The sequence below is a fragment of the Bos indicus genome, chromosome 1 (assembly GCF_029378745.1).
Source record: "Bos indicus isolate NIAB-ARS_2022 breed Sahiwal x Tharparkar chromosome 1, NIAB-ARS_B.indTharparkar_mat_pri_1.0, whole genome shotgun sequence".
Lineage (NCBI taxonomy): Eukaryota > Metazoa > Chordata > Mammalia > Artiodactyla > Bovidae > Bos > Bos indicus.
The window spans coordinates 155,044,031-155,070,412 of record NC_091760.1 but is presented as its reverse complement, the minus strand read 5'-3'; the positions used below and the strand labels follow the sequence as shown (position 1 = coordinate 155,070,412).

General features: G+C 45.8%; 1 pseudogene; it reads left to right on the top strand.

Annotated features, from left to right (window-relative positions):
* The first annotated feature begins 598 nt into the window (after positions 1-598).
* On the top strand, positions 599-24,111 carry LOC139182746 (myocardin-related transcription factor A-like; annotated as a pseudogene).
* The last annotated feature ends 2,271 nt before the right edge of the window (positions 24,112-26,382 follow it).

Sequence of the window (26,382 nt, the reverse complement as noted above, 5' to 3'; positions counted from 1 at the left end):
TATTCAAGTAAAATCTCCTCACAATGTTGTGATAGTTTCTGCTGTACGATGAAGTGAATCAGCAATAAGTACACTTACGTCCCCTCCCTCAGGAGCCTCCCTCCCACTGCATGCCATCCCACCCCTCTAGGTCACCACAGAGCACTGAGCTGACCACCCTGTGCTATACAGCAGCTTCCAGTGTGGGACGAATGGGGAGAGTAAACTTTCTATTAATATTTCTTTATCAAGGACATTTGTCACTGAAACTGACTGTTAAAAGCATGTACTGTGAGGGCCTGGCAGTGATGAATACAATCGTTACTATGTAGAGTTTGAGCATCACAGTCTTGGCGCTGAGGCACCGGCAGTTTTACCGTCAATACAAAAGGCAATACAGTGAAAAGGACAAATAAAAGCTCAGTGTTATTGTGAAAACAGTTTGATCTGTGCAGTGCATGAAATAGTCTGAGGGACCAGACTTTGAGAACTGTTGCTGTAACTATTATAATACAATTTCAGGACCTAAAGTAGGTGATAACTTGGATGGAGACCACTCAGGGAAAAGGGACACAAGGTGACAAGAGATGGATCAGTGTGAAGCTCAGTGCGCTGCACCATGACCGTGGCCAAGACAATGCTCTGCACCATGACCATGGCCAAGACAATGCTCTGCACCATGACCATGGCCAAGACAATCGCTCAGGAAGTATTGTAACAGAGCAGGGCCTGTGGGGCCTGCTGGGACAGAACCCCCCCACACCCATGGAATTCCACCTGCCTCTAGTCTGTAAAAAAAATTAGCCAAAGAATAAACTTAATCTAAGAAACAGGAGGAAATGCAGAAGCAAAGGAAAGCAGTAAAACAAGACAATATAATGATTTTAGCCTTTAAACAAAGTCAAAGACTTTTAGTTCTTCCTCAAGAGCTATAGATAACATTCTGAGCCATATTCTTTGAGCTGGTTTGCAGATACTGAAACCCCCACCAGATGGAAAAAGTTAACATGATGACCAGACTGTAGCCAAGACATCAACTGCTCCATCTTACGCAATTCTGAGAACTGGTCTCAAGGAATTGGGAACAAACCAACCCTGGAAATGAAGACTAATGGCAGTCAACACAATCAAAATGATGCTGAGCAGACTACTGCATGACAAATTTCAAAATAAATGTTGGAGCGGACTGTGTGGTTCTGCATGTGACCCCTATTCCACCCCTGCCTGTGCACCCCTGAATGAAGTTGCTTGGTCATGTCTAGCTCTTTGCGATCCCATGGACTGTAGCCCACCAGACTCCTCCATCCATGGGATTCTTCAGGCAAGAGTACTGGAGTGGGTTGCCATTTCCTTCTCCAGGGGATCTTCCTGATCCAGGGATCTAACCTGGGTCTCTGGCATTGTAGGTAGACGCTTTACCATCTGAGCCACCAGGGAAGTGCACCCCTGAAAGTCCCCTTTAAAATCTCTTGTCCCCTGATCATCAATGGGGACTTGGTTCTTTGGGACATGAGTCCACCTTCTCCCCAAGATTGTCAGCTTCCTCAATAAAGATATCTCTCCTTCCACCCAACCACTGTCTGTCAGTATTGGATTCTACAGGGATGCATAGTCAAACCCAAGTTCTGTAACAGGATGGACCTTGGTTCCACAGGCTGCCCCCGGGCAAGCAGGAACCTGGGTTTCATTAACCTCCCTGACCACTCCCATCATGGCTATGCCCAGTCCATAAGGTGTCTCCAGTTCTAGGTATTGAGTGATAGTTGCTCAGTTGTGTCTGACTCTTGTGACCCCAAGGACTGTGTAGCCTGCCAGACTCCTCTGTCCATGGGATTCTCCAGGCAAGAATACTGGAGTGGGTTACCATTTCCTTATCCAGGGGATCTTCCCCACCTAAGGATCTAACACAGGTCTCCTGCACTGCAGGCAGATTCTCTACCATCTGAACCACCAGGGAAGCCCTCTAGGTACTGCAATCTGGTCATTTCTCTTGTTCTGTCCATGTCTTCCTGCACACCAGTTCTTTTCCAAACCGCCTGTTTTCTGAAACAGCTCCCGTCTCCACATCTGTCCAGGTGTTTCGCAGTGGGACAAGGAAGGCTACACATGACCCAGTGTTCAGGCTGCAGCTAATCAGTGCAGAGGTGGAGCCCAGACTCAAGCTGTGCCCGTGACCCTTTGCTGAAAATTCTGACTCTGGGGGTGCAAATTGGTCAGTCTTTTTCCAGATGGCCAAAACTACAAGATAAAAACCAATGGTCCTCAAACTAGGTATGCATTAGAACCACCTGGAGGACTTGTTAAAATAGACTGCTGGGCCTCATCCCAGAGCTTCTGGTTCTGTTGATCTGGGGTGGGCCCTGGTATTTTACATTTATAATGATTTCACAAGTGAAGCTAATGCTGTTAGTCGTGGGGGCTGCATTTGGAGATGGAAGTAAAGTTCCAGAACTATCAGGGATCAAGGTTGTGGCCCCCATTTCACAACTAGAGAGGCTGAAAAAATCCATCTGGAGAGATGGGGAAAAAGAGATTGATAGATAGACAAAGGAAGAGAGAGAGAAGTGGGCATATAGATAGAAATAGAGGCAGACAGCCTGAAATAAAAAGGCAAGTTACACAGATACTATCCAGGTAGTTTTCAAGAGCTATTTGCATTGGTTGCTTAGTCTCAGCCACATGCCTATCTTTGGGTTCCACAAAAACCCTCTGCATCCTTGTAATATAATAAAATGTGAGTTAAAATTGGGTTTCTACCCCATTAATCTCAATATCTTCTTAACAGGTATACCCTCCCAGAACCATTGCCTGAAATTCTATTTGGAGCCATAAACAAAGGCCATGGAAACAGAACAGATGTCATTACGCTTCTCACAGACTCCAGGACCTCAGCCAAGATCTGCATCAAAGCTGCTAGTTGGTGAAGAAGACCCCAAACACCCACAGGATTCTCAGCTACAGCTCGGGGGAGGGCGTCATGGACAAAAATGCAGACTCTGGTTGAAAGCACTTTGGTTTCAACCTGACTCTGCTCTTTCCCAGCTGCATAGTCATGAATCTGTTACTTAAACGCCCCAAGCCTCAGTCTTCTTATCCATAGGGTTTGGATGACAGTAAGACCTGCCTCAGAACATTCCTATGAAAATAAAACAGGATCCATAGAATAAGCTTAGCACAGGTTCTGGCACAGGGTGAGCTCTCAAAAATGTTGATTTTGGTTATCATCACTTATTGTTTTTCATCTCTTCTGACTGAAAGCCTGGATTTGAAGACTCAAGTTCACGGACCCTGGACTTTAATCCTCTGGGTTTGGCTTTTGTTCTGGACTTCTCCAGGCTATGTTCTCCCATACACAGCTCCTCACCCTAGTTCCGGCTCTAACTGATGTAGCTGGTGGTGCGACCAGGAGATAATTTAAGCCTCCAAATCATCATGGTTGTTAACTCCATCAGAGATTGAGAGTCCTCAAAGCGTGCTGGCCCCAACCATCTATGCAAGAATTCCAAGACAAAACAAAGCCTGGGAATGTATTTCTGCAGGCTGGTAATAAGAGTCAGCTCATATGCTGGGCTGGAGGAAGCACAAGCTGGAATCAAGATTGCCGGGAGAAATATCAATAACCTCAGATATGCAGATGACACCACCCTTATGGCAGAAAGTGAAGAGGAACTAAAGAGCCTCTTGATGAAATTGAAAGAGGAGAGTGAAAACGTTGGCTTAAAGTTCAACATTCAGAAAGATCATGGCATCCAGTCCCATCACTTGATGGCAAATAGATGAGGAAACAGTGGAAACAGTGTCAGACTTTATTTTTCTGGGCTCCAAAATCACTGCAGATGGTGACTGCAGCCATGAAATTAAAAGACGCTTACTCCTTGGAAGGAAAGTTATGACCAACCTAGACAACATATTAAAAAGCAGAGACATTGTCAACAAAGGTCCGTCTAGTCAAGGCTGTGGTTTTTCCAGTGGTCATGTATGGATGTGAGAGTTGGACTGTGAAGAAAGCTGAGTGCTGAAGAATTGATGCTTTTGAACTGTGGTGTTGGAGAAGACTCTTGAAAGTCCCTTGGACTGCAAGGAGATCCAACCAGTCCATCCTAAAGGAGATCAGTCCTGGGTGTTCACTGGAAGGAATGATGCTCAAGCTGAAACTCCAGTACTTTGGCCACCTGATGCGAAGAGCTGACTCATTTGAAAAGACCCTGATGCTGGGAGGGATTGGGGGCAGGAGGAGAAGGAGACGACAGAGGATGAGCTGGTTAGGTGGCATCACTTACTCAATGGACATGGGTTTGGGTGTACTCTGGGAGTTGGTGATGGACAGGGAGGCCTGGCATGCTGCAGTTCGTGGGGTCACAAAGAGTCGGGCATGACTGAGCGACTGAACTGAAGGAAGCAAGCTGGGGGGAGAGTTCTGATCCTGCGTTCAGGTGTTACTGTGGCTTCCCAGGAAGTGGCACGGATTCTGGCATGAGGATCTGATTTGGGGTCAGTTAAGAATCTGATCAGGGGGCATATCATTTCTGTCAGCTAGAATAGCAACATCGCGTGGCACTCCACCATACTGAAAATCAGTCTCTGTCTTCAGTTTCTCCTAGTTTCAGCCTGTTAGACCCATGTCCTGAAATCCAGGAGAGCCACCTACTATAGAGCCAGCTCCTATAGCAAGCCGGCACTGATACGCTAAGAACGGGCAACAGAAAAATGGTTAAGCCAGGTTCTGTCCCCTTGGGATGTTTCCATCCACGACCTTCATCTCTGCCATCCTCAGAAACGCTCTCTCATCCCTCATGTGCTTCAACTGCCCCCTTCCTCCTCCTCCAGCTCACCTGGCTTCCCCTACCAGCCTCAGTGTTCTCTGGGCTGCTCGCCCTGACTGAAATGCGACCCTCCTCCAGGTCCAGGGTCTCCTTGACAACTTTCTCAAATTGAGGCCATGGATTCTCCCATAATCACAGCATCTTGCGGCCTCTTCCAAAACTCCCTCCTCTGAGGCTTTCCCGTCCAGCCGTCTCATTCACGCCCATGTTTGAGTTGCTACTGGTGACTACTAAATCTTTATTTCCATCCTATCTTTCCCTCTGCTCACCAGACTGGTATATCTAATGGCCTTTGGAAATGTCTAAAGTAGTCCAGCTCAGTTCAGTTCAGTTGCTCAGTCGTGTCCGACTTTGTGACCCCATGAACCTCAGCACGCCAGGCCTCCCTGTCCATCACCAACTCTGAGAGTCCACCCAAACCCATATCCATTGAGTCAGTGATGCTACCCAACCATCTCATCCTCTGTCGTCCCCTTCTCCTTCTGCCCTCAATCTTTCCCAGCATCAGGGTCTTTTCAAATGAGTCAGCTCTTCATATCAGGTGGCCAAAGGACTGGAGTTTCAGCTTCAATATCAGTCCTTCTTCCAATGAACACCCAGGACTGATCTCCTTTAGGGTGGACTGGTTGGATCTCCTTGCAGTCCAAGGGACTCTCAAGAGTCTTCTTCAACACCACAGTTCAATAGCATCAATTCTTCGGCACTCAGCCTTCTTCACAGTCCAACTCTCACATCCATACATTCAGTAGTCCAGCAGGCACCTTCAAATGAAATGCTCCAAATGGAAGCCCCTATTCTTACTGTGGCAAACTGACTTTTTCCTGCCTTTGTTCTCTACTTCAACACATGGCCACGTAGCAAAGAGCTGAGGACTCCTGCCAGCATCAAAAGGCAAATTGTCAGCCACACGAGGGTGCCATCTTGGAAGTGGACTCTTTAACCTCAGTCAAGACTGCAAATGGCAAGTCTCCTGAGATCGTGGGCAGCCTAGGACGTTCCCAGCAAAGGTGCTCAGAAAGGGAATGTAAGACAGGAACATAATTAGAGATTTTTCTACTGAGTCTCTTCAACAGACCACATTTTAGAAGTATCTCATATCCCTTGCTGCCGGTGGTTGGAACACAACGGATCACACAGGGCACTAGGCACGGCGGATAAAGTGTGACCTTTGGCCCATCTTGCTCCACGTCCTCAAAGTAAAGCGGTTGCACATGAATTTCAGGGGCTCACCTTACTCTCCAGGCAGCACCTGCCCCCTAGGACGAAAGGACATCATGCTTCAGCTGAAGTTGCAACAGAGGAGCTGGAGAAAGCAGCTAGTGGACTAGGGCGTCCTATCACCTCTGAAGAGGCCAGCGGCATTCCACGAGCAGATAGAAAGCTCAAAAGGAGCCAGAACTGAAACCCTCTGAAGCACGGGATTCAGAGCCAGCGCTATCGTCCTGAACTTGTCAGGATGCACATTTTAGAAGGAGCGTTTGTAGAGCCATCCCTTCAGCCTACTCAGATGAAATTGAAAAGAGCTCACCTAGCTGATGATCTGAATGAAAAGACTGTTGGTGCTACGGAGCTAGTAGAGAAAAGCTTCCTTCCTCTGAATTGTTAAGAAAGCAATTAGAGCCATTAGGAAGGAGGACTATCTCCAAACTCAGGGCGGTTTCTCACTGACAAGGACAGCAGTGATGCTTTGTCTTAGGATCAGCCAGCCAGCCAGAGGCACAGGGGTCGGCCTCATCCCCACGGGAGGCAAAAGTTAGTGAACTGCCCTCTCCTGTGACTACAGACACTGTAGCCCAGGTACCACCTTTCTTGTTTTGACAGAGGAAGTGCCTTGTTTTCTATATATCAAGGTAATACGTTTTCACCAGAAGAGAAGTTGGAAAGTGCAGAAAAATATAGATTTTTACATGTAATCCAACCACTGTTAACATTTTCAATAGATGCTTACACTTTATTTCTGTTCTACATACACATTTTTATTTTACAAACAGCTTTGCAACTTGCTTTAAAATTTTTTCATGTAACTTTTTTGAGATTATAGTATATGAGATGTAGATCACATATAAAACCCACTCTTTTTTCTTTTTAACCATTATAATCATTTTAAGCGTACAGTTTAGTAGTGTTACATATATTCACATTGCTGTGCAACAGGTCTCCAGAACTTTTTCATCTTGCAAAAGTGAAACTAAGCCCATTAAACAATAACTCCCAATCCCTCAGGCCTGGCAACCGCCATTCTCGTTGTCTCTATGAATTTGATGGCTGTAAATACCTCATATAAATTGAATCATACAATGTTTGCCTTTATTGTGCCTGGCTTATATCACATAGCATAATATCCTCAGGGTTCATCCATGTTGTAACATATGACAGGATCTTTCAGTTTTAGGGCTGGATACTATTCCATTGTATGAATGTTCCACACTTTGTTTATCCATTCATCAGTGGACATCGGGTTTCTTCCATTTCTTGGTTATTGTGACTAGTGATGCTATCTATGCACATGAGTATACAGCAAGTCTCTTCAAGACCCTGCTTTTAGTATTTTGGGGCATATACCTGGAAGCGGGACTGTTGGATCATGTATCTATGTACATGAGTATATAGCAAGTCTCTTCAAGACCCTGCTTTTAGTATTTTGGGGCATATACCCAGAAGCGGGACTGTTGGATCATGTATCTATGTACATGAGTATATAGCAAGTCTCTTTAAGACCCTGCTTTTAGTATTTTGGGGCATATACCTGGAAGCGGGACTGTTGGATCATGTATCTATGTACATGAGTATATAGCAAGTCTCTTCAAGACCCTGCTTTTAGTATTTTGGGGCATATACCTGGAAGCGGGACTGTTGGATCATGTATCTATGTACATGAGTATATAGCAAGTCTCTTTAAGACCCTGCTTTTAGTATTTTGGGGCATATACCTGGAAGCGGGACTGTTGGATCATGTATCTATGTACATGAGTATATAGCAAGTCTCTTCAAGACCCTGCTTTTAGTATTTTGGGGCATATACCTGGAAGCGGGACTGTTGGATCATGTATCTATGTACATGAGTATATAGCAAGTCTCTTCAAGACCCTGCTTTTAGTATTTTGGGGCATATACCTGGAAGCAGGACTGTTGGATCATGTATCTATGTACATGAGTATATAGCAAGTCTCTTCAAGACCCTGCTTTTAGTATTTTGGGGCATATACCCAGAAGCGGGACTGTTGGATCATGTATCTATGTACATGAGTATATAGCAAGTCTCTTTAAGACCCTGCTTTTAGTATTTTGGGGCATATACCTGGAAGCGGGACTGTTGGATCATGTATCTATGCACATGAGTATACAGCAAGTCTCTTCAAGACCCTGCTTTTAGTATTTTGGGGCATATACCCAGAAGCGGGACTGTTGGATCATGTATCTATGTACATGAGTATATAGCAAGTCTCTTTAAGACCCTGCTTTTAGTATTTTGGGGCATATACCTGGAAGCAGGACTGTTGGATCATGTATCTATGTACATGAGTATATAGCAAGTCTCTTCAAGACCCTGCTTTTAGTATTTTGGGGCATATACCCAGAAGCGGGACTGTTGGATCATGTATCTATGTACATGAGTATATAGCAAGTCTCTTCAAGACCCTGCTTTTAGTATTTTGGGGCATATACCCAGAAGCGGGACTGTTGGATCATGTATCTATGTACATGAGTATACAGCAAGTCTCTTCAAGACCCTGCTTTTAGTATTTTGGGGCATATACCCAGAAGCGGGACTGTTGGATCATGTATCTATGTACATGAGTATACAGCAAGTCTCTTCAAGACCCTGCTTTTAGTATTTTGGGGCATATACCCGGAAGCGGGACTGTTGGATCATGTGGTAGTTCTTTTTTAATATTCAGAGGACCTCCATACTGTTCTCCATAATTGTTGCATCTTTTCACACTCCCACCAACAGTGCGAAAGCTTCCAACTTCTTCACATCCTTGTCAACGCTTGTTAATTTCAATTCTCCTGATAGTGGTTAGCCCAGTGGTGTGAAGTGGCGTCTCACTGTTTTGTCTGCTTTATTGACGTGTAATTAATTTACAGTGGTGTGAAGTGACGTCTCACTGTTTCGTCTGCTTTATTGACGTGTGATTAATTTACAGTGCTGTTAGTTTCAAGTGTACAACAAAGTGATTCAGTTATACATTATATATGACACATGTAAGAACATGTGCTTATCCTTTTCCAGATTCTTTTCGATTATATATAGGTTCTTCCCCTGCGACTCAGAGGTAAAGATCCACCTGCAGCACAGGAGATGCAGGTTCAATCCCTGGGTTGTGAAGATCCCTTAGTAGGAAATGGCAACATGCTACAGTATTCTTGCTAAATCCCACAGTCCATCACGCCACATCAACCGCCTCCCTGCCAGGACTCTCACTTAGCCTTTCCTCTTTGTCTCCAGACTTGGATACTTCTCTGCCCATAAAGCTGTAGTACACACATCAGGGTCCCATCCGCCCTCCTCAGCGTCCACCTCCAGCCCCCAAAGTCTGCTTGAAGGGCACCACACCCCTACTCTGATAACTGCGTCTGGCTGTGGGGCAGGCTCTGCCAGAGAGACAGGGCAGTCAGAGGGGCTCAGGCACTAGTGCCCTGAAAGCAGTCCTCAGCTCATGGTGGGGGGAGACTCAGGAAACACCGTGCTCTGCACCCACAGTTGCTGCTTACCATTGACCAGAAATTCCTCTGCTTGTAATGGCCACAACTGCCTCTTATCAGGGCTTCCCTGGTGGCTCAACTGGTAAAGAACCCGCCTGCAATGTGGGAGACCTGGGTTCAATTCCTGGGTTGGGAAGATCCGCTGGAGAAGGGATAGGCTACCCGCTCCAGTATTCTTGGGCTTCCCTTGTGGCTCAGCTGATAAACAATCTGCCTGCAATGCAGGAGACCCCGGTTCGATCCCTGGGTTGGGAAGATCCCATGCAGAAGGGAAAGGCTACCCGCTCCAGTATCCTGGCCTGGAGAAGTCCATGGACTGTATAGCCCATGGGGTCACAAAGAGTCGGACACACTGAGCGACTTTAACTTTCACTTGCAGTGTTCAGCCCAAGGAATGTCCTCACTCACGGTCAGTGCAATTCTCTTCCTGCTTGACAGAGAAAGTGGGAAAAAAATACAGTAGGAACTACATTCAGTTCAGTTCAGTTCAGTCGCTCAGCTGTGTCCGACTCTTTGCGACCCCATGAATCACAGCACACCAGGCCTCCCTGTCCATCACCAACTCCTGGAGTTCACTCAAACTCACATCCATCAAGTTGGTGATGCCACCCAGCCATCTCATCCTCTGTCGTCCCCTTTTCCTCCTGACCCCAATCCCTCCCAGCATCAGAGTCTTTTCCAATGAGTCAACTCTTCGCATGAGGTGGCCAAAGTACTGGAGTTTCAGCTTAAGCATGAGTCCTTCCAAAGAAATCCAAGGGCTGATCTCCTTCAGAATGAACTGGTTGGATCTCCTTGCAGTCCAAGGGACTCTCAAGAGTCTTCTCCAACACCACAGTTCAAAAGCATCAATTCTTCGGCACTCAGCTTTCTTCACAGTCCAACTCTCACATCCATACATGACCACTGAAAAACCATAGCCTTGACTAAACAGACCTTTGTTGGCAAAGTAATGTCTCTGCTTTTCAATATGCTATCTAGGTTGGAACTACATTAAACTACATTAAATTCCTTTTCCTACTCTTCTTCTCTGAAGGGATAAAAAAGCACCTTCCTTCCCTCTTTTTCTCACTCATTTCTAGGAAACTTTTCCCTTCTATTCAAGGTGAGTCTCTCACCTGGATTCTGGATCCCATTTTCTCCGCCTTCATCACTAAAGATGTCAAATCACCTCTGAACCGACACACGTGATGAACACGTCCCAGTCTTACTTCCCTACAGCATCTGAAGTGGTTGATCATGCTTTTAGAATGATTTCTTCCTTGGTTTCTATGACAATTCCTTCTTTTAATTTTCCTTCTGCATCTCTGGATACCCCCACTTGGTGATCCAATAATCTGACACCTCTTAAATTTCTCTCCAAACCACCCACTTCCATCCCTACCACCACATTGCTAGAGCAGAATAGGTCCATCTCAGGTCAAGATCACTGACAGATTCTTCTAGCTGCCTCTTCACCCCAGCTTACCCTCCAGCCCGAATCAATCAGTGACTCACCAGTTGGGTTTAATGGATGGCAAGGCTGGTGGCAGAGGTCGGGGGTACTGGAGCTGGTTCCCTCCCCCACTCTGCTGAACCTGCGAGATGTGAGAGATTTTCCTTTGGGGACCTGTTGCTTCTGTCTTGGAGCAATCTCATCTGCCACTGTCCTACTTGAATCAGTTCAGTTCAGTTCAGTTCAGTCACTCAGTCGTGTCCGATTCTTTGCGACCCCATGAATCGCAGCACACCAGGCCTCCCTGTCCATCACCAACTCCCGGAGTTCACTCAGACTCACGTCCATCGAGTCAGTGATGCCATCCAGCCATCTCATCCTCTGGCGTCCCCTTCTCCTCCTGCCCCCAATCCCTCCCAGCATCAGAGTCATTTCCAATGAGTCAGCTCTTAACATGAGGTGGCCAGAGTACTGGAGTTTCAGCTCTAGCATCATTCCTTCCAAAGAAATCCAAGGGCTGATCTCCTTCAGAATGAACTGGTTGGATCTCCTTGCAGTCCAAGGGACTCTCAAGAGTCTTCTCCAACACCACAGTTCAAAAGCATCAATTCTTCGGCACTCAGCCTTCTTCACAGTCCAGCTCTCAAATCCATACATGACCACTGGAAAAACCATAGCCTTGACTAGACGAACCTTTGTTGTACCAGGGCTTTTTAGACAACCCCATCTGACTTTGTAACCCAGCCACAGCTCTGGAGTACCCCGTAAGTTGAAACATCTTTTGTCCTGATACCTCACATATCTCTAAATCCTGCACACCAGCTGCAGCCTTCTGATATTACCACCCCAGGGTGGATGTTGATTGGTAACCATTGTGAATTGTTGAATGAATTGTGAATTGTGAATATTGCATTCACAATTGGGATACTCATGTCTTTTAAGTCTGAAAAAGGAATCACATGCTTCACACAAAAGTGAATGTAATAATAAAGATTGTCTTTTCCCTGTAATTTTGGCCTTCAAGAGTCTCAGAATCAAATTTGTATTTCAACTTACTAACTCTCCAAAGCCCCTGTCTGCAGTATCTGCAAAATATGGTTCTTATTGTCCATTTGTCTGCATCTTAACATCTTATTTGGGTATTCCCCTGATGTATGAGTTCTCTGTTGCTGCTTACCAAATTACCATTAGTTTGGTGACTTGAAACAACATGCATTTATTATCTCTGTTTCTGTGGGTCAGGAGTCAGGCAGAGCTTGGCTGTTTCTTCTGTTTAGGGTCTCACAAAACTGCAACGTAGGTGATAGCTGGACTGCATTCCTTTTGGGAACTCAAGATCAAATATATTTATATATATACATATATGTATATGTATCAGTTCAGTTCAGTCGCTCAGTCTTGTCCGACTCTTTGCAACCCCATGGACTGCAGGACGCCAGGCCTCCCTGTCCATCACTATCTCCCAGAGCCCACCCAAACCCATGTCCATTGAGTGAGTGATGCCACCCAACCATCTCATCCTCTGTTGTCCCCTTCTCCTCTTTCCCAGCATCAGGGTCTTTTCCAATGAGTCAGCTCTTCGCATCAGGTGGCCAAAGTATTGGAGTCTCAGCTTCAGCATCAGTCCTTCTAATGAACACACATATACATACACATACACATACACATGTACAGGCTGTGCTGGGTCTCCGCTGTTGCACAGGCTCTTGTTAGTTGCGGGGAGTGGAGGCTACTCTCCAGTTATGGTGCTCAGGCTTCTCACTGCGGTGGCTTTTCTTACTGTGGAGTGCGGGCTCTCGGGCACGTGGGCTCAGGAGTTAGCTCCCGGCTCTAGCGCACAGGCTCAATAGTTGCAGCGCACAGGTTTAGTTGTTCCACAACATGTGGGATCTTCCCAGACCAGGGATCAAACCCGTGTCTCCTGCATTGGCAGGCAGATCCTTTACCACTGAGCCACCAGGGAGGCCCTGCATGGACAGCCTTACATCACGTCACACAGTCAGGGAAATGGCCCTGCTGTCGCTTTTGCCGCCGAATCTAACAATCAGGGGAGTGACTCTCTCATTGTATCCACAGATCCTTCTCAAGATCAAAGGGAGAGAATTAGAAGTGATATGTGTACCAAAGGGCAGAAATCTTGGGGACCATCTTAGAGTTCTGCTAACCACACCTAATCTTATATTTTTATTTATTGTGTTAAACAATTTTGTATAGCTGTATATTTTTTTTTGAACTCTATCTCAAATATTTTCAAGACTAAGAAAAGAGACCATCTCACACTGTATGGTAGATTGATTATAAAAAGGGCCCACCTCAATTATTCCCTCCTTGGATCCCTGCCTTTTATGATGTGCCTTTGCAGCTCATTCCAGAGAGTCTCGGATGGGCGTATGTCTCCCTTTGGCAATAGACGGCAGCTGAAAAATAATGTGAGGGTGTTGGGCCTGATCTTGAAGGGAGACTGATGCTCTTGGCCTCTCCCTCTTGGACCCACACCACCATGTTAACAAGCCCAGGGCTGCCTGCTACAGAACAGTGTAACCACCCATCGTGGCCAGTCCTGGATGCCTGGGGGGGTCAGTTGACCACAGACCCATGAGGGTGCCTACCCAAAACCAGCCGAGCCTGCTCCAGATCAGCAGAAGCTCCCTGTCAATCTATACATTTATAAGAAATAATAAACTATTATTGCTTTAAGGTACTGCAATTTGTGATTGCTTGTTATACAGGAATAGCTAATGGATGAGGCTTCCCTGGTGGTCCAGTGGTTAAGAGTCTGCCTTGCAATGGGGCAGGGTGGTGGGTTGGGGGGCACACCGGTTCGATCCCTGGGCCAAGAAGATCCCACATCCCCCGGAGCAGCTAAGCGGAGCGCCCCAACCACTGAGCCTGTGCTCTAGGGCCTGGGAGCCCCAAGAACTGAGCCCATGAGCCTAGAGCCGGCACTTCACAGCAAGAGAAGCCTCCGCAGGGAGAAGCCCACACGCCACAACCGGAGAGAAGCCCCGCTCGCCGCAGCTCGAGAAAGCCCATGCGCAGCAAGGAAGACCCAGCACAGCCAAATAAAAAATGTAATAAACAGATATTTTTAAAATAGCTCATTGATGCATGTGGGGAAATGCAGCCGAGGACTTGATTTTATAGCGGAAGTGAAGTATCCAAAAAGGCACAATTCGTTCACAGCGCTCGCGAACCTCTGTGCTTCGTGTACTCAATCCCTGCCGCGGAAGACGGGGTATTTCAACCTGTGCGCCTTCATCTTCATTCGTAAGACTATGTGTGACCTGGAGTCCTTTCTACAATGATCACAGCAATAAAGAAATAGAAAAATCAAATAGCAAGAAAGAAAAAAAGCGTTCTGCCATGCTATTCTAGACACCGCTGCCCTAATAGAGCCATGAGCAGTTTCTACTTTTCTTGCAGTTTTTCAGTTCAGAATTACTTTAAAATAAATCCCAGTGAAAGCAGTAATCAATTATGTCAAGAGGAAAACAAAGTTTGATCTGAAAATACTGAAAATACATTTTAGAAATAAATTACTGTGTCATGTCCTATGGCAATATTGCATCAAATTGCGTAAAGATAAATTGTACAGTCAACTTCTGGGTATCTGTGTGTAGATTATCCTTTTTGCAAACTAAAAGGGCAAACATTTAGGTTTTTAATCCCTCTTGTTTTCGGTGACCACCTTTCTAACTACTATTAGTCTTGTTTGCTAGGGGGATAGAAATTGAGTGTGATATAGTAATAATTCAGTTATATCATGAAAAAATAAGGCATTCAATGTAAGTAAATTTCCAAGATGGCCTAAAAGTTATCCTTGCTTTAAAAAAAAAAAGCAACCCTATAACCATTCTGACATAAATTCTTGTAAAATGTGTTTTACTTTCTCCTTCCATTGGAAACAAAGTATTCTACTCCTTAAATAAACCTTTATTGTACAAGGTACTTTAGTAGACGTTGAAAGGATGCAAAGGTCAATCAAAACAGTATTCTAGCCTCTAGTGGTTTACAACTGAAGGAGGAAGGTGAGTAGTAAGACAGGGACACAGATGAGTCCAGAGGTTAGGTCGCAAGAAAGGTAAAGAAATCTCGTACGTGAATTCAAGGAAAATCTCGAATCCATTTGGTGACATGAGGGAAGGCCATGTGAATTTGGTCCTTGAGGACAAGAGAGTGAAGTAAGAGAGGCACTTGCCCCACGTGTAAAATTTAAGTGCGTATCAAAAAACTCAGTAATCAGTGGGGGAAGGATGGACTGGGAAGTTGGGGTTAGCAAATGCAAACTATTATCTATAGAATGAATAGACACAAGATCCTACTGTATAGCACAGCAAACTAAATTCAATATCCTATGAGAAATCATAATGAAAAAGAATATACTTATATGTGTAACTGAATCGCTTTGCTGAACAGCATTTTTTTTGTACAGCAGAAATTAATACAACATTGTAAATCAGCTATACTTCAGTTAAAGAGAAAATATAATTCTGTTTTAATGAAAAAACCCTCAGTAATCAAAATTTGAAATATTTTAATGTATAATTTTTAAAGGTCAAAAACCAATGCAAAAATACCTGTGACGAGTTTTAAATAAAAACTCAAAGTTTTAAATAAAAACTAGGCCAACAACAGTACCATGTCAGAGTCTTATTGGAGTCTGAGGCAAAACAAAACACCCATAAAAAACTGTTTGATGTGGGGACTAGAAAGCCCACTAAATAGGAAGTTATGCTAGTTTCTAAAATTATAGTCTATTGTAAAAAATGATGGTCTGCTGCAAGGAATGATCATTTTTATAATCATTTACACCTCTGCACAATTTGGAATGCCATCCCCTGAGTGAGGAAATTGCATGTGTGTTAATTACATGATGCCGAAAGTCTCAGCCTCTGCATTGGTGTCAAATCGCATCTCGGAGGCAGAGTTTTGGGTAAAGTAGAAAGAGATAGCTTCACTGGGTTGTCAGGCAAAGGGGGACACAGTGGGCTCCTGCCCTCAAAAACAATGTGTCCCAATCAGGAAGGGTTTGATGAGGAGTTTCATAGCAAAGTTCAAGGGTGGGGTTGCTGACAAGACTAAGGTATGTGCAGGGTCTCAGGTGATGGTCTCCTAATCTTGATGAGCTTCTCTGGTCCTTTAATCTTGCCTCAGGTGGTTTCTTGGTTGCTCCTCCCTTGATTTGCTGTTTTTCAGTCCTTTCTGACTCTGCAACCCCATGGACTGCAGCACTCCAGGCCTCCCTGTCCTTCACCATCTCCCAGAGCTTGCTCAAACCCATGTCCACTGAGTCGGTGATGCCATCCAACCATCTCATGCTCTGTCATCCACTTCTCCTGCCTTCAATCTTTCACAGCATCAGGGTCTTTTCTAATGAGTTGTCTCTTTGCATCATGTGGCCAAACTACTGGAGCTTCAGCTTCAGCGTCAGTCCTTCCAATGAATATTCAGGGTCGATTTCCTTTAGGATTGACTTGTTGGATCTCCTTGAGTCCAAGGGACTCTCTCTTCTGCAACACCACAGTTGAAAAGCATCAATTCTTTGGCGCTCAGCTTTCTTTATGGTCCAACTCTCACATCCATACATGATTACTGGAAAAACCATAGCCTTGACTAGATGGACCTTTGTTGGCAAAGTAATGTCGCTAACCTTTGGAACTCAGGGAAGGTCATGGGGGCTGGAGTCTTGCCTAGAAGAAATGGAGGGAGAAAAAGGCTTTCATGCCCAAGAACCCCACAAGGTCCTTCTTAGTTTCAATAGGAGCAGATATTGGCTTCAGGTTTGACTCCTAACCAACTGAGATGATAAGATGGAATCTACAGCCTGATACCAAACCTTCAAATTGTGAGTCAGAATATTGGGCTGGACTTGTACTACTCTAATAATAACACTAGTGTTTTTCTCTACATGTTCTTCTAGAGATAGATCCTTAGGCAGCCTGAGGCATCCATCTGCCTTGAAAGGAATTAGGACTGTTACTTAGGAATGCAAAGAAAAAGAAAGTTATGGTTTAGCCTCTGACTTGGAAAATAGAATTTTCAAATGCACAGCAAGACTTAAAAACAAGTCTCTGTCAAAAGAAAAGGGATTTATAAACAACCTTATCTCTGTCTCTAACTTACCAAGAGGAGCTGACTCACATCAGAGGGTGTCTTCCACAGTGCAGCTGAGTATCCCATCCCCCTCTGGTCAAGGCCAAGGGGCCTGGCACCCCAGGTAAGAAGGGCGTGATGCCCAGGAAGTGAAAAGCCCGACTTTGGTTCTTCTCACAGGATTTAGGGAAGAGAGAAACACAAGAGGAGGGAGATGGCTTCTCTGAAAACGGCACGTTTTGAGAGTGGAGGAAGCAACCAGAGGAGATTTTCACAAACTCAGGTTTTTTAATTTTTAATTAAAGCATAATTGTTTTACAATATTGTGTTGGCTTCTGCCATGCATCAACATGAATCAGCCACAGGTACACACACACCCCACCTTGAGCCCACCTTCCACCGCCCACCCATCCCACGCCTCTAGTTGTCACAGAGCCGTGGGTGTGAGCTCTCAGCAAATACCCGCTGGCCATCCATGGTAACGCGGTAAAGTCCGTGCTTCAGTGCCGCCCTCCCAGTCGTCTCACCTTCTCCTTCCCAGCTGTGCCTCAGGCCTGCTCTCTTACGCCTCCATTGCTGCCCTGCAAATAGGCTCATTCTTCTAGATTCCATATACATGCATTAATATGTGATATTTTTTTTTCTCTTTCTGACCTACTTCACTCTGTATAATAGGTTCTAGGTTTACCTACCTCATTAGAACTGATTCAAGTGCAGTCCTTTTTATGGCTGAGTAAAACTCTACTGTTTATATGGACCACAACTTCTTTATTCATCTGTCTATAGACATGTAGGTTGCTTCCATATTCTAAGTATTGTAAACAGGGCTGCAATGAACATTGGGGTACATGTGTCTTTTTCAGTTTTGCTTTCCTCAGGGTATGTGCCCTGTAGTGGGATTGTTGGGTCATATGGTGGTTTTATTCCCAGTTTTTCAAGGAATCTCCAGACTGTTCTCCAGAGTGGCTGTATCAATTTACATTCCCCCAACGGTGCAAGAGGGTCCCTTTTCTCCACACCCTCTCCAGCGCCTATTGTTTACAGATTTTCTGTTGATGGCCATTCTGATCAGTGTGAGGTGATAGCTCACTATAGTTTTGATTTGATTTTCTCTAATAATGAGCACTGTTGAGCATCTTTTCATGTGTTCAGTACGTGAGTCTGAGTGAACTCCGGGAGTTGGTGATGGACAGGGAGGCCTGGCGTGCTGCAATTCATGGGGTCGCAAAGAGTCGGACACAACTGAGCGACTGAACTGAACTGAATAATGAGCAATGGTGAGCATCTTTCATGTGTTTCTTATGATAAAAACCCTCCAGAAAGTGGGCATAGAAGGAACACTGTTGTCGTTTAGTCACTAAGTTGTGTGCAACTCTTTTGCGACCCCATGGGCTGTAGCACGCCAGGCTCCTCTGCCCATGGGGTTTCCCAGGCGAGAATACTGGAGTAGGTTGCCATTTCCTTCTCCAGGGGATATTCTTGACCCAAGAATCAAACCCACATCTTCTGCATTGCCTCAACATAATAAAGGCCATATACAACAAACCCATTGTAAAAAGTATGCTCAATGGTGAAAAACCGAAAGCATTTCCTCTCAGATCAGGAACAAGACAAGGGTGCCCACTCTCACCACTATTATTCAACATAGTTTTGGAAGTCCTAGATGTGGCGATCAGAGAAGAAAAAAAATAAATAAAAGGAATCTGGATTGGAAAAGAAGAAATAAAACTCTCACTGTTTACAGATGACATGATATTATACACAGAAAATCCTAAAGATGCCACCAGGAAATTACTAAAGCTAAGTCATAGGATATAAAATTAATACACAGAAATTCCTTGCATCCCTATACACTAACAATGAAAAATCAGAAAGAGAAATTAAGGAAACAGCCTCATTCACCATTGCCACAAAAAGAATAAAATACCTAAGAATAAAAGAGACTGAAGACCTGTATGCAGCAAACTATAAGACACTGATGAAGGAAATCAAAGTCAACACAAACAGGTGGAGAGACGCCATGTTCCAGGATTGGAAGAACCAGTGCTGGGAAAATGACTTTACTTCCCAAAGCAGTCTACAGAGTCGGTGCAGTCTCCCAAGGGTGCTCTTCACAAACTCGGTCTTAAGGCACAGGAGCACCTTGCCTCCCAGGCTGCCCTGACTCCAAATTCAGGAATAGCCCAACCCGAACAGTAGCAGGTCTAGGAATTCTTCTTTAGGAATTCAGGCACGGCTTTATTAGGGCCCTGCTGCAGCAAGGTGGGCTGAGAACATACAGCAGCCTTCCCTTCTTGCCTGCTCCCCAAATGGCCTTGTTCCTTATATGGGTGAGGGAGGGGTGGCTTAGGTGCTTTGCCCACCCTTAGGTGATGTTGAGGCCAGGGGGCATGTTCTTGAGTCCAAGTTAGGTGTGGACAGAACTAACTTTGGAAGTTCTCCCATGCCCCCAAGGGGAAGAAGAAAGGTAAATGAGATAAGAGCCCCAAGGCTTTCTGGGGTTCACAGTGGGCAAGGGCGAGGTCAGCATGGAGCCAAGCCCCTCAGTGAACTGCCTAAGCCGGGCGGCACAGGGAGAGGGTGCCATGTGATCCACGGCAAGGTCTGTGCACGGTGTGCATCAAAGTGCGCAGGTCACACAAGGCACCGTCACCTGGGAAGGCTGTGCTCCCAGTGATACCGACTGCCACCTGCAGCAGCTTACCCAGTGCAGCCCGTGTGGTAGGATGCAGCCATGCAGACAAAGGACTGTTCCACGGAAACCGGAAGACACCATGAGAGAGACGCTGCTGATGCTCTGCCAGGCGCCCACGGTCCCCTTACCGGCTCTGTGCGCCTCCATAGCCTGCACTCAAACTCTTCTTTGGAGATGTCCTTCAGGCTACTGGTTCGCCTGCAATGCGGGAGACCTGGTTTGATCCCTGGGTTGGGTAGATCCCTTGGAGAAGGACATGGCAACCCACTCCAGTATTCTTGCCTGGAGAATCCCATGGACAGAGGAGCCTGGCGGGCTACAGTCCATGGGGTTGCAGAGAGTCAGACATGACTGAGTGACTAACACTTTCACTTTCAAGCTACTGGAGTGACTACAGAGGGAATAAGAAAACCCAGTCCTTCCACCTTAAGTCCTCAAGCGGGGACTTTAGGAAACAACTTAAGACAACAGGGTTGCCTGCAGAACCGGGTTGAGGCGATGGTCTGTGGGGAGCTGCCCGTGAGAACAGGGTCCTTTGTCTGAAGGACACAAGCTCTGGGAGCTGCCTCAGTCCTTGAGGGTTTGCTTGCAAACATAGCTCTCTGTCCCGCCACCCCAGAGATTAGGCGCTTATTTACCGCAGACACCTGGAGTTCTGTGCAAACTTCTCACGCACAGGGAAATGTTATCTGGTGTAAGAAATAATGACAGGGAGCCATTCCCATGCTCTCAAGATTTCTTGTGACTGTTTGTAAGATGTATAGGTCAACCAAGAAAAAATGTCAACTGTCTTGTCTTTCTCACGCTCTTCTGTATAAATCTAAGATGCTGAATAAAGTCGGCGTCAGACTGCGTCCCTTCGTGGAGACGTGTCTGAACCTCTCGACCCCATCTTTGTTGTAGTCTCTTGCTGCAGTTTCCTTTCTCAGCCCCGCCGTGCACGTTCTCGGGACCCGATGGACTTTGCCGGCTGGCACCGGCAATGGTCTACGTGCCTTTGCCTGAAACCACACCATTACTCGGACGGTTCCACCTTCTCTTCTTTCAATGATTCCTCTTATTCATTATTATTCCTCTTGTTCTTTTGGCTTTTCTCAACTGAAAGCATAATTCACTTGTTTTTCTTCTTTTCAGCGTGATAACAGTTAAGTGTATGAAGTTTCCTCTGAGTGCAGTTTTGGTGTAACACTGTGAGTTCTAATATAATGCAAATATAAGCATCATGTAGCTATAAATATTCTATTATTGACTTCTTCTTTGATCTAAAAGATGAATTGGAAGGCTGTTGTATAATGTGCAAGTGTTTAAGTTACCATTTGGTTAAATAGAAATAGCTATAAAAACATGTGTCCACATAAAAGCCTGCACATGAATGCTCGTAGTAACATTATTCATAATAACCAAGAAACCAACCACACGAATGTCCATCAACTGATGAGTCAGTAACCAAAATGTAGCACATCCATTCAATGGAATATTATTTGGCAATAGGAAGGAATGATGTAGTGACATAGGATGTGGATGAACCTTGAAAACATCCTAACCGAAAGATGTCTGCCACAAATGACACATGCTGTGTGGCTTTATTTATATGACATGTGAAAAATAGGCAAATCCACAGAGACACAAAGTAGACATGTGGCTGCCCAGGATAGAGGTGGAGGGTGTGGGGAGGGACTGCTAATGGTAAAGAGTTTCTTTGCAGGGACGGAAAAATGAAAGTGCTAGTTGCTCAGTCATGTCCAGCTCTTTTCGACTTCATGAATGGTAGACCCCCAGGCTCCTCTGTCCATGGAATTCTCCAGGCAAGAATACTGGAGGGGATAGCCGTTCCCTTCTCCAGGGGATCTTCCTGACCCACGGATCGAACTCAGGTCTCCTGCATTGCAGGCAGATTCTTTACCATCTGAGCCACCAGGGGAAGGGGTGATGAAAATGTTTTGAGACTAAATGGTGGTAAAGGTTAAACAACTCTGTGAATATACTAAAAACCACTGAGTCATACATTTTAAGAATTAATTTTATGTACATGATTATACATCAATAATACTTATTTTTTTTAAAAAAAGGTATCATGGTAGAACCAAATGTTTAAAAAAATGTTTGCCCTATCTCCATAAATTATATCTATAGGCTCCATATCCATTTAGCCTATGTTCATAAATTGGTTGCTCCTGTAGGTGGCTCAGATGTTAAAGAATTCACCTTCAGTGGAGGAGACCTGGGCTTGATCCCTGGGTGGGAAGATCCGCTGGAGGAGGGCATGGCAACGCAGTCCAGCATTCTTGCCTGGAGAATCCCATGGGCAGAGGAGCCTGGTGGGCTGTAGTCCATGGATTGCAAAGAGCTGGACAGGACTGGCTAAGCATAGCACATATCCATATCCAGGAAAAATAGAGCAGTGGAAATTTTTTATATTTTTTCTTGTTTATCTTTTTTATATACAGTAGTTTGTATCTGTTCATCCTCCTAATTTATCACTCCCCACCCCTTGGAATTTTTTAATGTAGCACACATACATAAGTATGCACTAATACACACACAACTTGGTAAATGTTCTAGTGACGAATGCGCCAGTGAAACAGCTGTCTAGGTCAGGATGTTAGCAGTACTCTGGGAGTCCCCTGAAGACTCCCTCCCAGACACTCCTTGGGAGCATTTCTTTAAAGAATCCTCATCTCAGGGTCTACCTCTGGAAAACGCAAGCTAAGACAATGTGGGTACAAAGGTCCCTTTTCTCTGCCCTCCCCCAAACACTCAGAAGCCATTTTTGAGGGCGCAAGAAGCTAAACTTTTACCTGAAAGAACCATTATGAGAGATGGTACGGGAACTCTCCTTAATGATTAAGTGAAGCTGAAAAAGACTGGAACAGTCGTTGACACGTGGTCACGGCTGTCCCTGGGCTGGGGGAGCACGGGAAGAGTCAAAGCAGGCAGAGAAACATCGCTCCTGCCCTTCCCTGCACGCCAGATGCCAGGTGAGTCGGTCAGGCGACCCAGCCAGGAGGCTCACTAAGGAGATCTTGGAGCTAGGTAACTGGCAAGTAGCCAGGTCCACCGGAGGGGGTTATTCTCCCCGGTCTTGCACTGTGATCCCAGAGAAAGTCATCTACTTTCTCTTAGCCTCTGTGTCCTCAGCTAGAAATAAAGGGGGAAATGCTGAATTCCATGTAGTTTTCATATCAGGGGTAAAACCGGTTCAAAGAACTTCCACTTGTTCGCCAGAAGAGGCCAAGGCTCATCCTTATAAGACACCAAGTACAACACGGGTTCAAGCCGTATAGAGTCTGGGATGAAGTCCCCCGTGACGAGCTTCCAGAGGGCAGGCAGAGGGGTCAAGTCTCCCTGCGGCTTTCAACTGCCTGGGACTGGCAGGGTGACTTTTGAGAGGGTACATCATCCCTGATGGGGAAAATATGCTGTCCCCTTGACAATAAACAAATCCCCTAGCCTACGGAAAAGTCTTGGACGTGGTTGGCTATGAGCTAAAAATTGAAGAGGACTGCTTTAAAAATCCGATCATCTGAGACGCCGGAGTGAAGGGATTTAGGTAGAAAGGCCAGAGCTGATGAATATCACGCTGGTGAGAGTCTCCTGCAGCTGAGTGTTCGGTCCTGACAATTGTCAGATCCTCTAGGGTCGTAAAACCTACCTCAGCAGAGGGAGGATCTCGAAACGCCTTTGAGTGATGCCGGGGATTGCTCGCGATCTGGTTCTGCATGCTCCTTCAAGGTCATTTCCCACCAATTCTGTTGGGAGTTGGATGTTGCTCTGCTGTTTCCTCTAACCATGCCCTGGGTTTTAATACCTATTCTCTATTTCTGACTTCTTATACACTTTTATTCAATAATTCCAATTTCCGTTTAAGAGTCACACTCACTTCACAGCCAGATGAGCTGGCTTTCCTCGACGGCCCCTACCGGCCGCCGCAGGCTGAGGGTCACCACCTCCCCGGGGCAGGCCCGGCGGTTCTGTCTCTCCCGCCGATTCTGACAGAACCTGCCTCTTCAAGCCTTTCGTGTGAGGACAGCGCTTGGCCTTCAGACATGGGGATTTCTCTGTCTTTTTAAAGAATACGCTTCGTTTTGAGAGAAAGAGGTGTGCCCTGGTGAATTCAGCCGTGGGAAGTCTCAGCAGTGACTAGAAAGTCCGCCGCATTCACTGTGAATCTGTTAATGTGCTCAGTAGGTAACGACCTAGAGGTGTTTCTGCTTAACTTTTCTCCTGAGTCACGCGGACAGAAACAGTGGCAGGCGACCAAGCATTTTACCAAAAGCCCAGAAAACGCCATCAGTTCCCTCTCCGCACCCAGGTTTGTGTCTCAGGGCCACGCGCTTCTCGTTATTCTCGGCAAACCTCTTCCTCGCCTCCCAGCGTGAAAAAAAAGGGAAAGTGAACGTCACTCAGTCGTGTCCGAATCTTTACAACCCCACAGGCTATACAGTCCATGGAGTTCTCCAGGCCAGAACACTGGAGTGGGTAGCCGTTCCCTTCTCCAGGGGATCTTCCCAACCCAGGGATCAAACCCATGTCTCCCACATTGCAGGTGGATTCTTCACCATCTGAGCCACAGGGATGCCCAGCGTGAGTTCCCTCAATTAGAAACAGAAGATGCCCAAGTTCAGCGCTGACTGTACTCCACTGTCAGGAAACTCCTGTTCCTTTGCCCTCCCTGAATGCCCAGTGTCCTCAGCTGGCTCTGCCCCCTACCATTCAATGCCGGCATCAGAGTTTACACTTCTCCCGAACAGCTGGAACCCTCAGGGTGAATATGCCCCAGATTCCCCAACCATCCCACCACTCTTCCATCAGTACTGGGAGGCATCTGTCTGCCAAATCAGAGGAACCCAGTTATTTCCAGAAAGAAACTGCCCTTCCTAATATGTGCAGACATTTGTGTCCTGGATACAGTCCTGGGGTATTTTTTATCACTCTTTGAAAGTGAAGTTGCTCAGTCACGTCCGACTCTTTTTGACCCCGTGGACTGTGGCCTATCAGGCTCCTCTGTCCATGGGATTTTCCAGGCAAGAACACTGGAGTGGGTTGCCATTTCCTCTTCCAGGGGGGACCTTCCCGATCCAGTGATGGAACCTGGTTCTCCTGCATTGCAGGCAGACTCTTTACTGTCTGAACCACGGGGGAATTCCTTTTCACTTGTTAATGGGACAGAAAGTCAAACACCATAGTAAGATGTCCCGTGAAATAATTTGGACCATTGGAGAACCAGAATGGTCAAGTCAGGTTCAGTGTGGTGACACCCCGGTGCCTCTAACCCTGGGTAAGCAGTGAAGACAGAGGGTCATCCAGTCACAAATGTTCCAGGCCAGGACTGTGGAAACTGCCAGCTCCAGCCTCCAGGACTGGTCCTTCTGCGAGGAGGCCACCAGCTGAACGCTGCTGCTGCTGCTGCTGCTAAGTTGCTTCAGCCGTGCCCCACTCTTTGCAACCCCATGAACTCCAGCCTGCCATGCTAGAGGGATGGGATTCTATCCATGGGATTCTCCAGATAAGAATACTGGAGAATTCAGAACTGCTGTGCCCTCCTCCAGGGGATCTTCCCAACCCAGGAATCGAACCTGCATCTCAAACTTCTCCTGCGTTGGCAAACAGGTTCTTTACCACTAGCACCACCTGGGAAGGTCACCAGCTGAGTCCCACTATATAAAAAGCACACTTGTGCTGACACTGGTTTTCAGGGCATTAGATTGGTAGGTGAAGAAGAGTAGTATGGAGGAGGAAACGGCAATCCACTCCAGTATTCTTGGCTGGAGGATCCCATGGACAGAGGAGCCTGGTGGGCTATGGTCTGTGGGGTCACAGAGTCGGACACGACTGAGCGTGCACAAACCACCACCATACACTTAGGAAACGATCACCACAGTCGAAACAATGGTCTATAATCGCTCTCTCTTGTTCTCCTCAGCCTCCCATTCTATCCTCAGACACGACAGAGCTGCTCTCTGCCCGTGTAGATTGGTTTGCGTTTTCCATAGTTTCATGCAAACGGTAACACCCAGTATATACTCTTTTTCTTGCCTAGCTTCTTTCACTCTGCATGACATTCATCTGTGTTATATGTATCAATAGTTAACTTTTTATTGTTGAGTAGTATTCCACAATCATCCCCAAATCATCCCAAATGATTTACAGATGGTTTCAGAAAAGATGCATAGAAAGAATATGAAAAAGTAAATGGAGCAAAATGTAAACAATTGATGAAACTGGGCAAAGAACACATGGGAGTTAATCGAATCATTTTTTTAAAAAGGAAAAAAAGCTTTATTGAGATCAAAAGCATCAGTTCTTTGGTGCTTAGCCTTCTTTATGGTTCAACTCTCACATCCATACACTATTACCAGAAAAACCATAGCTTTCACTACATGGACCTTTGTCAGCAAAGTACTATCTCTGCTTTTTAATATGCTGCCTAGGTTGGTCAAAGCTTTTATTCCAAAGAGCAGGTGTCTTTTAATTTAATCATGGCTGCAGTCACCATCTGCAGTGATTTTGGAGCCCAAGAAAATAAAGTCTGTCACTGTTTCCACTGTTTCCCCATCTATTTGCCATGAAGTGATGGGGCCGGATGCCATGATCTTAGTTTTCTGAATGTTGAGTTTTAAGCCAGCTTTTTTATTCTCCTCTTTCACTTT